At 45.7% G+C, this 12,993-nt stretch overlaps 1 protein-coding gene across 4 annotated transcripts in view; it reads right to left on the bottom strand.

The window, feature by feature from the left end:
• The window catches only part of SPECC1 (sperm antigen with calponin homology and coiled-coil domains 1), a 208,012-nt gene that overhangs the window by 164,702 nt on the left and 30,317 nt on the right, over positions 1 to 12,993 (bottom strand). Inside the window, exon 1 of one of the 4 annotated variants that reach the window (XM_010842937.1) lies at positions 7,623 to 8,007. The exons of the other annotated variants lie outside the window; for them this stretch is intronic. The gene's annotated coding sequence lies outside the window, so the exon portion shown is untranslated. Of the gene's footprint in view, positions 1 to 7,622; positions 8,008 to 12,993 lie in introns of those variants that run through there. 4 annotated transcript variants of the gene reach the window in all.

Here is a 12,993-nt window from a genome sequence, read left to right as displayed (position 1 = left end):
CCTGGAACTTCCACAGGTACGGAGTGTGCGGGGCCAGCCGCAGGGCCGCACCAGCACCCTAGCCGCCTCAGGGCCTGGCAGACACCCCTTCTGGGTAGCGGGCAGAGCCCAGCCTTCCACCCAGCTGCCAAGTCGGCCATCGCTCTGGATTTTCTTATTGTTACCAGATTAGGTGAAAACACTGAATGTGCTGATTTCTCTTTTGTTTTCACATTCCTGAAATGTTCTTTGCTAACCCACAGGCTTCAGCTCTTTTCCTGGAGCGCCAGCTGGCTCATGAAAGCAACTGCTGCACTTGGCAGGGTTAATTTATTCAGTGCCTGGAACAGGCCCCTATCTCTCTCCAGCACACAATGCTCTCGGATTGTGTTTTAAACACACACACAATAGCCGCACACATGAAGGATCATGTCCAGGCTACTCCCAGGATGGTCCTGTCATTGCAGGGCCTTGCTGGGACCTCAGGAGAAGGTCTACAAGGAACAGCAGGACAGTAGCGGGCTTGTGACCGGTCCCCAGGGTGGGACCCAGGCACATTGATGATACAGCACTGTGGCCTCCCCGAGGATGGGTTCTTTGTGACACAGATGTGTCTGACTGGTGTGGTTCAGAGCAAAGCAACAGTCCCCCGCCCTCACCAAGCTGTCTCCACCTAGTTTTTGTTCTGCGGTGAGGCCCGCCCAGAGCCCTGCCCACGACTGCCAGGTGCCCTGCACTCAGACCTGAAAGACAGGCAGCTGCTGTGTCACCAGCCTCCAGGCCTCCCCACGGCCACTCTACACCCAGGACAACGGCTTCCCACCCCCATTCCTACTTTCAACCTGACCCCTACAGTCCTGTCCTGTCTTCCCACCGCAAGAAGTGTCCACAGCTCCCTAACCAGGCTGACTCCCTGCTGACTCACTCCCTACCCCAGCTCTTCAACCCAGAGCAACCTAAAGCAAAGGACTGCCTCATTCCTCTGGCTCCACAGCTCTGGCCCCACTGTCCCGTCTGTCATCAATGTTGGCTAAAGACAGATAGAAACTTCAGGAAAACCAACAAACTGCTAGAAGAATGCAGGAGAAAATCTTTGTGACCTTCAGTTAGGCAACGATTTCTCAGCATCAACACCAAAAGTATGATTCGTAAATAAAAATTCTTTAAAGTGATAGATAAACTGGAATTCATCAAAATTTAAAACTTCTGCTCTTCAGAAGACATTGTCAAGAAAGTGCAGAGCCAAGGCACTGGCTGGAAGGGAGGCATCCACAAAACACAAAACTAACCAAGGACCTGATTCCTGAATTTATGAAGAAACTCACAAAACTCAACAACGACTGAACACACAACTCAATAAAAAATGATCAAAGATTCAAACACTTCACCAAAGAAGATAATTGGATGGCAAATAAACACCTGGAAAGATGCTCAATGTAAGAGTCATTGTTGTTGCTTGGTCACTAAGTCATGTCTGACTCTTCGCGACCCCATGGACTGCAGCATGTCAGGCTTCCCTGTCCTTCACTACCTCCCAGAGTTGGCTCAAATTCATTGCCATTGAGTCCATGATGCCATCTAACCATCTCATCCTGAGTCATTAAGTAAATGCAAATTGAAACCACAGGGAGATATTACTATATGTCTAATTAGAATGGCTTGAAATTTAGAAACATAAAAACGAGTGCTGGCAAAGATATGGAGCAACTGGAACTCCCATTCATTGTTGGTGCAAATACAAAATGCACAGTGGCTTTGCAAATCAATTCAGTCATTTCTTATTGTTTTAAAAAAAACAACAACACAAAAGGTAACTGTGTGAACTTTAAAGATCTCACTGGCTTTACTCAATGATTCATGAATGGGGTAGAAGCCCATCCAGCAGTGAGAAAGGAGCTCCGAGGAGGTGTACAGAGGACAAGACCTTCACAGGGAGAATGGGCAGGAACAGGAAGCCATGCTCAGCAGAAAATCGGCATGATTATTGTGAAGTCACTTCCCTTTAGGGGAGGTGGGGGTCCACCAGGCCAGTGAACTCAGCCAGGGCTGATCAGGGAATTCCTGATTCACTGGTTTTAAGAACCTGTTTTGGGGATAAGATGAAACTATAGTGAAGTCTTGGTTTGGTGATGGGGGGCTCAGCATCAGTGACTCCATTTGGGGCCCCTTGTCTTTAACAGTATAAAATTACACCTGCACTGATCGTATAGTCCAGTAATCCCACTCCTGGGTATTTGCCCAAGAGAAATGAAAGGGTGTCTGAGTGGGAAGTAATTCATAGGCTTGGTCCTGATGAAATAAAATTCATGTTTTAAAGCAAGATAAGAAAAATTTAAACATAATTTTACTCTGCTTTTGGCCTCCTCCCTCCCCACTAGTGTACATGTGCGTCTGCACTAACCAGACCCCTGCACTCCCCACCCCCAATGGCGGAAATATCTGCTCAATCATAAAATCAACTTTTCTCCTCCTACAACAAGGACCTATTGTGTAGCACAGGGAACTATACTCAACATTTGGTCATAACCTATAAGGGAGAAGAATCTCAAAAAGAATGTATATGTATAACTGAATCACTTTGCTGTATACCTGAAACTAACATAATATTGCAAATCAATTATGTGCTTAGTTGCTCAGTCGTGTCTGACTCTGCAACCCATGGACTGTAGCCTGTCAGGCTCCTTCATCCATGGGATTTTTCAGGCAAGAATGCAGAAGTGGGTAGCCATTTCCTTCTCCAGGGGATCGTCCCAACCCAGGGATTGAACTTGTGTCTCCTGTGTCTCCTGCATTGCAGGTGGATTCTTTACCTACTGAGCCATTAGGGCTTCACCTAAAAAAAATTTAAAAACAAAACAAAATTTATCTACTTCTGGTTGTTGTTTTGGGTTTAGTTGCTCAGCTGTGTCCAAATCTGTGACCTCACAGACTGTAGCCCACCAGGCTTCTTTGTCCATGGCATTTCCCAGGCAGGAATACTGAAGAGGTTGCCATTTCCCTCTCCAGGAGATCTTCCCAACCCAGGGATCAAACCCACGTCTCCTGTATTGGCAGGCAGGTTCTTTACTACTGAGCCACCTGGGAAGCCGCTCTCCTTCTGGTACCAGTCATGTAACTCTAGAAGAAGTTCTCAGTCCTGCTGGGGACACAATGACCACCACTCACAATGACCACCACTCACCTTGTTTGTGCAGACATCTTTGGCAGACTTCATGGACAAGGCCACTACAGTACTTCCCTTTCCTGCACCAGATAGCAACTGGTGCAGGAAAGATTGGTCAGATGACCTAGGGAGATAACGGGCCCCACATGGAGAAAGTCCTCAGCTTAAGTACTTACTTATGACCTTATATTAGTATCACTAGCTATATTACTTATATTCTGCCTATTTTACAAAATTACTGTTTCTTACATCACCAAATGATGTGTGACTGAGATTCACATAAAATAAATGATGATTAGGTGGTCTGAAACAATTGATCAAATATACAGTCCTGTAAGATCAAGTGTAACTCTAGATGTGGGAGGGAGCAACAAGAGGAAATCGTTTCCTGGACATAACAGACTGTAAGACAGGGATCCAGAGGCGTTGGGCTACTGTTAACAGGGCCTGGTCCACTAACAGCACACTGAGTGGCCCATCAATGAAATCCTTGCCTGACTTGGGAACAAGCATTCCTACTGCCATAAGACAAACTGGTCACTAAATGCCTCCCAAACCCTGGTCAAAACTAAGACCAAAAGGGAGAGGCTTGTCAAATAAAGAATGTTGCCCACCATCCAGTTCCATAAGAACCAAGTCATCACCCACTGCTGATGATGACCCACAGGACACCCTGAAGAATGTTCTGAGTGAAGACCAGGATGAAGCACTCTGTGCTCTGGGAAAACTGGCAGAACCAGCCCTCAGACAGTTAGATATTTTCAGGAGAAATTTTTATGAACCTGGATTCTTGCATCTTCCCATACTTAGAAAAGCACTTAAAAAAAAAAAAACCATTAAATGAGGTGTCTGCTCTTCGTGACCAGCAGCAACCTCCTACCAAGATGGGTGCTCATTGCATGTATCCCCTTTACCAAAACCACACATGTACTGGCCTCCCCTGCTTACCTCTTGGGAACAGTCCTCAGAGTTACCTGAGAGGCCATCTCCCATGTTGCAATCCTCGGGGGCCAGTCCTATGGGACTATGCCTTACACTCTGTGCAGGTAGACAGCACCCGGACTGAGTTCATGGCTCAGTGGTGATTGGAAGACATGTCGGAGGGGCTGAGTATAAGCACGAACCAGAGACTTGGGGGAGATCGTGGTGGGATCACACTGAGCATGCGCTGGGTGAGTTCACGTGGGCTCCTTGCTCTTACCTAGGCCCACCCCCAACCTCACTTCCTTGCCCGCCTCAGACTGGGCCGCCCTGGCCGCCAGCAGCCAGGATGTCCAGCTCCCACTTTTTTCTTAGTCCTTCCTCCTCAGCTGCCTTTCCTACCCTCACTCCTTTTGCACCAATTGCACCCATCCTGCCAGCCCCAGATCAAATGTGACTTCTTCCCTGGAACCTTATCTGACTGCCAACTCCCCACATCCATAAGAAGCTGGAAATTACTGGATGCACCTCTGAAGCCCAACACTTGGTCTACGTGCTCTCACAGTACTGCCTTCTCTTGTGTGACTGGGTATGGGGAGACCATGTCTCTCAAAGGGATTGAAAGCAGAAAATCTGGTTTTGCATATAGACACAGCATCTCGAGGGATACGTTACGTGTGGTAAGAGCTCAGAATTCTGTTTGATGAATTAATGATGAAATGAGCAGGCACAGTGACCCATGGCCAATGAAGTGGGTGTGGTCAGCACTTGGGAAATAGAACATCACCTAGGAGTTCAGAGAGATGGTTTTTTGGTGATAAGCAAACAGGACTATGGGGGTTAAAACTCCACACCTACTGTTCTCCTAGTAGTCACTTGTAGTTCCCCAACCTAGCAGATCAAAACCACCTGCCAGACTGATTAAAAACATGCAGGCCTGGGGTTCACTCCCTGCAACTCTGACTCGGTCCCATCAAGGGTAAGTCTTGCTTCATATATATATATATATTCCTTTTTTTTTTTTTTTGGCAGGGGTCCACACTGTGTGACTTGTGGGATCTTAGTTCCCAGACAGAGATTGAACCCAGGTCCTTGGCAGTGAAAAGCTCAGAGTCCAAACCATTGGACTGCCATGGAAGTCCCTTGCTTCCAATATTTTTAATAAAACTCCCAGGGTGTCTCTGAGCAACCAAGCTTGAGACTTAGCTGCCTAAACAGCCAGAAAGCTGAAGACTCATTGACAGGTAATGATTTTTTTAAAAAGGGCAGCTCTGAGAATCTGTACAGAAGCCACACATACATATGACAGAAATGTGACTAGATCATCAAACTGTGATACATCCATGCCTGGCAATACAAAGAAATAAAGTACTGACACACAGAACAACATGGATGAATCTGACAAGAAACCAGACACAAAATACTACGAGTGTATGGTTCCATTGATAGGAAGTTCTAGAAGAGGCAAAACACAGTGACAGGAAGCTGATCAGTGTTTGCCTGGGGATGGTGGTGGGGTTGGGAACGGGACTAGAGGGACACTGAGGAAAATTTGGGGGTGAAGGAGATGCTTAGTGTCTCAATGGCAGTGGCGGTTCTGTGGGTGTGTACAGTTATCAAAAGTCATTGAGTTACATGCGTTCAACAAGAGGGCATCTGCTGAGACTCAGAACCCAGGACCCTAATGGGAATCCTGCCACTGTCCTCCAACCCGCGTGGCTAGCCCGTCATCATGTTCTGCCTTCTGATTCGGAAATCTCTCCTGGATCCTCCTCCCACTCGTTACTTCCAAAGCCTGGCAACATTGCCAGGGGTAGAACTGCTGCTGGTCTTCCTGCCCAGAGTTCAGGGCCACGGCCCCCTCTGCCAACAGGCTTTTCAGATGCAGAACCGATCATGCCCCACCTCGAACCCCCATTTAGATCCCTCTGATTACAGACCACCCACCTGCACCCCTTCCAGGGTAAGACAAAGTGCCACGTGCCTCTCTGGGTTCTCTCTGACCCACCACTCAGACCTGCTCCTGGCTGGACTGTGCACGGCTCCCCAAAGCACCATCACAGCTCCAGGCCGGCGTGCTCACCACCTCTCTGGCCCCAACATTCTCCCAAGAGCCTCCACTGGCAACTCCTGCTCACCTTTCCATGCCTCGGTTTCCCCACCTTGAAAGAGAGGGCCGTACATATGGGCGCCTCATGGGAATCAGAGGAAACAACCCTCTAGGAGAACTGGACTGCTTCATTTGCCACGCAGTCGGCATGCCAAAGTCTCATGTTCATCATTTTAAAAAACATCGATGTGTTTGAACAAGAAAACTGAAGCCAGGGGAAAAGACACTTCCCATGCACTGGTTTTCCCCAGTGAAGGTACAGTCCTGCCTGTTTTGCAAGACTTTTCGTGGGTGTCTCCTGCTGAGACGACACAGACACACGGAAACTCATGTGGCAGAGGAGAGAGAAGAGATGAAGAGAAGTGAAACAGCCGCTCTGAGCACAGCCACGGAAGACGTAGTCTGTGGGGCTGAGCCAGAGGGACAGAACCGGATCAGAGGAGCACATGTGTGCCTATCTCTGCATCCAAACCAGAGGGGCAAGCCCGTTTCTGAGTCAACTTGAAGGATGAACGTCCTGCGAAACTGAGCTAACGGTCTGATTCTAATAAGAGATTAGACTCAGTGGAAGAAAGGGGGAATCCCCCAGAACTGAATTTCCAGCCACCAGAGTGGTGGAGACGCTGCAGAGTAACTTGAGCCCCTTGCCCAGGGGGTGGGGGCAAAAGACGTCTAAACAGAAACCACGTAACAAGTAACTTCCTAGAAAAGCCTCTATCTCTGTCATATCTTTGAGACTGCCATCTAGGCCTCGCAAGCACAGCGTTTGGTCCAGATACTGTGCACAGGGACGTTATCCGGCCCTCTGCAAGGAAGGGAGGGGGTGCTCCCCAGAGCTGGATTCCAGGGGAGAAGGCTTAGAACTGGTCCAGTGGGCAGTACCCGCCGTGGGACTTCAGATTTCCCATGCCTGGCAACAACACGCACATAAGCAGGCTCTGCACCACGGCTGTGAACACATCTCCACGCTGCCAGTAACTAGTACCCAGGGGGAGAACTGCGTTTCCAAAGACCTTTAGACTTGAACCTCAAGTTAGATCCCCTGGAGGAGGAAATGGCAATCCACTCCAATATTCATGCCTGGGAAATCCCGTGGACAGAGGAGCCTGGTGGGCTACAGTCCATGGGGTTGCAGAGTTGGACACGACTGAGCAACTAGACAGCAGCAGCAGCAGTATTAATTATCCTTACTTGGCAAGACAAGAAAAGTGACAGGCAGTGAGAAAAGACAATGTTTTCAGGCTGCCAGAAGATGTTTGAAATCCATCGTCAGCCCCCAAACAAGCATGTAGCACGCACTTGCCCAGCCCATGAGGATGTGTTAATAATGTCAGGAGTCACCGGAGACTTGAGGTGTTACACCCACAGCAGAAGAACCTCTTTCCCCAGATAGTGCTGTTGTTCTGAGTTTCCATTCCCACCTTAAATAATAACCAGCTAGGTACTTACTCCAAAACCTCCTGCTTCTTGGGAGCGGCTGAACTCGATCAGCAAGCCAGTGGTACTATTTTAGGGTTTGGTGCTGGCGGGAGGAAAACCACACTTGAGGGGCCGGGCGCCGAGCATTGGAGCAACGCTTTGCTCAGGAAGCAGGCGGGCTCTGCTCTCCAGGGCCTCACCCCCTGCCTCTCCCTCTCTTCTTCTCCCTCCCATAAACTGCAAAATCACTTCTACCCTACTGGTGCCTGAGCGCTTCCTTTGAATGTCTCTGAAACATAGGATTTAAAGACGTAGGCTGACTGCTTTCTTTCTGATTGCTCCCTGAGATATCAAACAGAAGAAGGGGAAAAAAGCCAGTCTACTCTGCAGAGGTGTTGTTCAGTCACTAAGTTGAGTTCCACTCTTTGCAACCCCATGGACTGCAGCACTCCAGGCTTCCCTGTCCTTCACCATCTCCCAGAGTTTGCTCAAACTCATGTTCATTGAATTACTGATGCCATCCAGCCATCTCATTCTCTGTTGCCCCCTTCTCCTCCTGTCCTCAATCTTTCCCAGCATCAGGGTCTTTTCCAATGAGTCGGCTCTTCGCATCAGGTGGCCAAAGGACTGCAGCTTCAGCATCAGTTCTTCCAATGAATATTCAGGGTTGATTTTAGGATTGACTGGTTTGATCTTCTTGCAGTCCAAGGGACCCTCAAGCATCTTCTCCAGCACCACAGTTCAAAAACATCAATTCTTCAGCGTCATGTCTTCTTTACAGACCAACTCTCACATCTGTACATGACTGTTGGGAAAACCATAACTTTGACTATACGGACCTCTGTCAGCAAGGCCTCAGGGCCCCTCCCCTGCCAAAGTCTGTGGCTCCTGACAGTGACTCTTAATTCTACAACTCATATGGAAATGCAAGGGACCCAGAATAGTCAAAACAATTTCGAAAAAGAGGAACAAGGTAGGACTTACACTTCCCAATTTCAAAACTTACTACAAAGCTACAGCAATCTAGACCATGTGATATTTGGCACAGGGCTAGACATACGCAGATAAATAGAACAGAACTCAGAGTTCAAAACTGAACTCTTACGTTTATGGGCAGTTGTTTTGGACAAGGACACCAAAACCATTAGACAGGGAAAGAACAGTCTTTCAACAAGCAGTGTTGGGACAATTGGACATCCACATGCAGAAGTATGAAGTTAGACTCCTTCCTCCCACCACATGCAAAAAATACCTCAAAATGTAAGAGCTAAAAAATAGAAAACTCTTAGAAGAAAATATAAGTATAAAACTTTGTGACCTCGGACTAGGCCACGTTTTCTTAGATATCACACACGAGACACAAGCAACCAAAGAAAAACTAGATATGTTGGACTTCGTAAAAATCAGAAACGTTTGTGCTTCAAAGTATACTATCAAGAAGTGAGGGCTTCCCTGGTGGCTCAGTGGTTAAAAAAAAAAAATCCACCTGTCAATGCAGAAGACTCGGGTTTGATCCTTGATCCAGGAAGATCCCACATGCCACAAAGCAATTAAGTCTGTGTGTCACAACTATTGAGCCTGTGTGCTCTAGTGCCTGGGAGCTATAACTACTGAGCCCTAGGGTCCCAACTACTGAAGCCCATGTGCTCTAGAGCCAGTACTCCACAACAAGAGGAACCATCAAATGAGAAGTCCACACGCCACCACTGGAGAATAGCCCCCACACACCGCAGCTAGAGAAAAAGCCCGCATGGCAACAAAGACTTAGCATAGCCAAAAATAAATATAAAATTACAAAAAAAAAAGAAAGTGAAGAGATAATCCACATGATGGGAGAAAATATTTACAAATCACATATCTAATAAGGGCCTATTATCCAGAATATAAAGGACAAGTAACCCAGCTGAAAAATGGGCAAAGGAGCCAAACAGACAATTCTTCAAGGAAAATATGAAACATACAAATGGCCAATAAGCACATGGAAAGATATTTGCAATTATTAGGCAATAGCAATACGAAAATCAAAGCTACAATGAGATAGCATCTCACATCTACTAGAATGACTACAGCTAAAAAAGACAATAGTAAGTTTTGGCAAAGATATGGAGAAATCGAACCTCCATACATTGTTTGTGAGAATGTAAAATGGTATTGTTGTTTGTTTAGTTGCTCGGTCATGTTGACTCTTTGCGACTCCATGGACTGTAGCCCGCCAGGCTCTTCTGTTCATGGAATTCTCCAGGCAAGAATACTGGAGTGTGTTGCCATTTCTTTCTCCAGTAAAATGCCATGGCATCTGTGAAAAAAAAATTGGCATTTCCTCAAAGATAAAGACAGTCACCATTGTGATCTAGTAATTCCACTCCTAGGTATGTACCCCCAAAGAACTGAAAACAGGAGCTCAAATAAAAATCTGTACATGAATGCTCACAGAAGTACTATTCACAATAGCTAAAAAGTAGGAAAAAAATCCTCATCAAGTGATGCATGGATAAACATAATGTGAGATCCATACAATGGAATACTATTCATCAGTAAAAACGAATGAAGTTTTAAAAAAAGGAGCGAAGTAGTGGGACGTGATACAATATAGATGAACCTTGAAAACATTATGTTGAGTGAAAGAAGCCACATCAAAGAGTCACAATTGTATGAATACATTCATATGAAATTTCTAGAATAGCAAATCCATAAATACAGAAAGTAGATTAGTGGTTGCCGTGGGATGAAGGGAGGAGTTAGAATGGGCAGTGACTGATAATCGCTCCAGGACTCCCTTTTGGGGTGATAAAAATGTTCTGGAATTTGACAGTGGTGACTGTTGCACAACTTTGTCAATACACAAGAAAATTACTGTATTGTATATCTCAAAATAGTGAATTTTATGATGTGATTTATATAAATTTCACAAGTGACACTGTAAAATATTTGATGATGTGGAACAAAGATGACAATATATTTAGTGGAGTATATGGTTATGAATCGGAGAAGGCAATGGCACCCCACTCCAGTACTCTTGCCTGGAAAATCCCATGGGTGGAGGAGCCTGGTAGGCTGCAGTCCATGGGGTCGCTAAGAGTCGGATACGACTGAGCGACTTCCCTTTCACTTTTCACTTTCATGCATTGGAGAAGGAAATGGCAACCCACTCCAGTGTTCTTACCTGGAGAATCCGAGGGACGGGGGAGCCTAGTGGGCTGCTGTCCATTGGATCGCACAGAGTTGGACACGACTGAAGCGACTTAGCATGGTTAAGTATTAAGTTTGCATCAGCACTGAACTGAAGACGCTAAACCTATGGCTACAAAGGGTCAACTGTATATTTTATTTTTAAAAATCTGTGTGTAAGTGGACCCATGCAGTACAAGCCCAGCTGTTGAAGGGTCAACTGTACAAATATCATATGATCCCACCTCTGGGTATTTACCCAAAGGAATTGAAATCAGGATCTCTAAGAGACATTAACACTCCTTTGTTCATGGCAGTGTTATTCACCATATCCAGGATGTGGAATCAACCAAAGTGTCCATCAGCAGACAAATGGATAAAGATGGTACATATATACGATGGAATGTGATTCAGCCTTAAAAAAAGTAAGGAGAGTCCACAGTATGTGACAACATGAATGAAGCTGAGGACATTATGCTGAGTGAAATAAACCAGTCACGAAAGAACAAACCCTTCCTGACTCCACATATCTGAGGAACTCTAAAATAGTCAAATTCACAGAATCAAAGAATAGAATGGTAGTTCCTAGGGGCTGGAGGAGGGGGAATGGGGCATAAAGTTTAATTAATTAATCAACTGGCATAAAGTTTCAGTCAAACAAGATGAGTAAGGTCTAGAGATTTGCTGTACAGTGCTGTACCTCTAATCACCAATCATTTATTGTATGCTTAAACATTTAAGAGAGTAGGTCTTGGGACTTCCCTGGTGGTCTAGTGGCTAAGACTCCACGCTTCTGAAGCAGGGGCCTGGGTTCAATCCCTGGTCAGGGAACTAGATCCCATATGCTGCAACCAAGACCTGGTATAGCCAAATAAATATATATTTTTTTAAAGCGAGAGAGAGTAGATCTCAAGTTAAGTGTTCTCACCATGGTAAAATAAAAGTTTAGAAAATAAATGACAAAAAGAGGATGTTACCTCTAGGTGCTGAAATGATGGAAGGTTCTAATTGTCATTATGTTCTTAAGATTTTTTTGACACTAGCTGAGATGAACATGGCTTGTTTTATCATTTTAATAATACTATTTAAGCACAATAACCATTAGGCATTCTGAGAGCAGCAGACTCTATGACTTGATGGCTTATTCTGCAGAGACTAAGTTCAACATGATCCCAGGCAGGCTTTCTTAAGTGTAGAAGCAACTAAACCCTGAACAAGATGTCCTCTGTGGGGACAGGGAACCTCAGAACAGAGGGAGGTGATGGACCATGACAGTGTGTCCAGGTGTCCACTGACGCAGAAGCTGCACAGGACAAGGGTGGTCTACCTTCTGGGCTGGGTTCATGACTCCAAGCTAACATTGAGAGGAAATCTCTGTGCCAGCCAAGTTCATAAGTGCCTCAGCAGGAAACCTGCCTACTCTCCATGGAACAGAATTTACTAAGCCTTAGCCAAAAATCAAAGCCTTAAAATGTTCTGTTTGCTCTTGGAAAAAATAAATCTATCAACCCTAAAAATATCTAGGACAAAGCCAAAAGATGAAAATGACTCTGGTGCTCGCTTCGGCAGCACATATACTAAAATTGGAACGATACAGAGAAGATTAGCATGGCCCCTGCGCAAGGATGACACACAAATTCGTGAAGCGTTCCATATTTTTATGGAGAACAGTGTGGAGATTGCTTAAAAAACTGGAAATAGAACTGCCTTATGATCCAGCAATCCCACTGCTGGGCATACACACTGAGGAAACCAGAAGGGAAAGAGACACGTGTACCCCAATGTTCATCGCAGCACTGTTTATAATAGCCAGGACATGGAAGCAACCTAGATGTCCATCAGCAGATGAATGGATAAGAAAGCTGTGGTACATATACACAATGGAGTATTACTCAGCCATTAAAAAGAATACATTTGAATCAGTTCTGATGAGGTGGATAAAACTGGAGCCTATTATACAGAGTGAAGTAAGCCAGAAGGAAAAACATAAATACAGTATACTAACGCATATATATGGAATTTAGAAAGATGGTAACAATAACCCGGTGTACGAGACAGCAAAAGAGACACTGATGTATTGAACAGTCTTATGGACTCTGTGGGAGAGGGAGAGGGTGGGAAGATTTGGGAGAATGGCAATGAAACATGTAAAATATCATGTAGGAAACGAGTTGCCAGTCCAGGTTCGATGCATGACGCTGGATGCTTGGGGCTGGTGTACTGGGACGGCCCA

This window comes from Bison bison, unplaced genomic scaffold (assembly GCF_000754665.1).
Source record: "Bison bison bison isolate TAMUID 2011002044 unplaced genomic scaffold, Bison_UMD1.0 scf7180017864180, whole genome shotgun sequence".
In the NCBI taxonomy this organism is placed as follows: domain Eukaryota; kingdom Metazoa; phylum Chordata; class Mammalia; order Artiodactyla; family Bovidae; genus Bison; species Bison bison.
The sequence above is the reverse complement of the archived record's forward strand: the minus strand, read 5'-3'. Positions and strand labels throughout refer to the sequence as shown.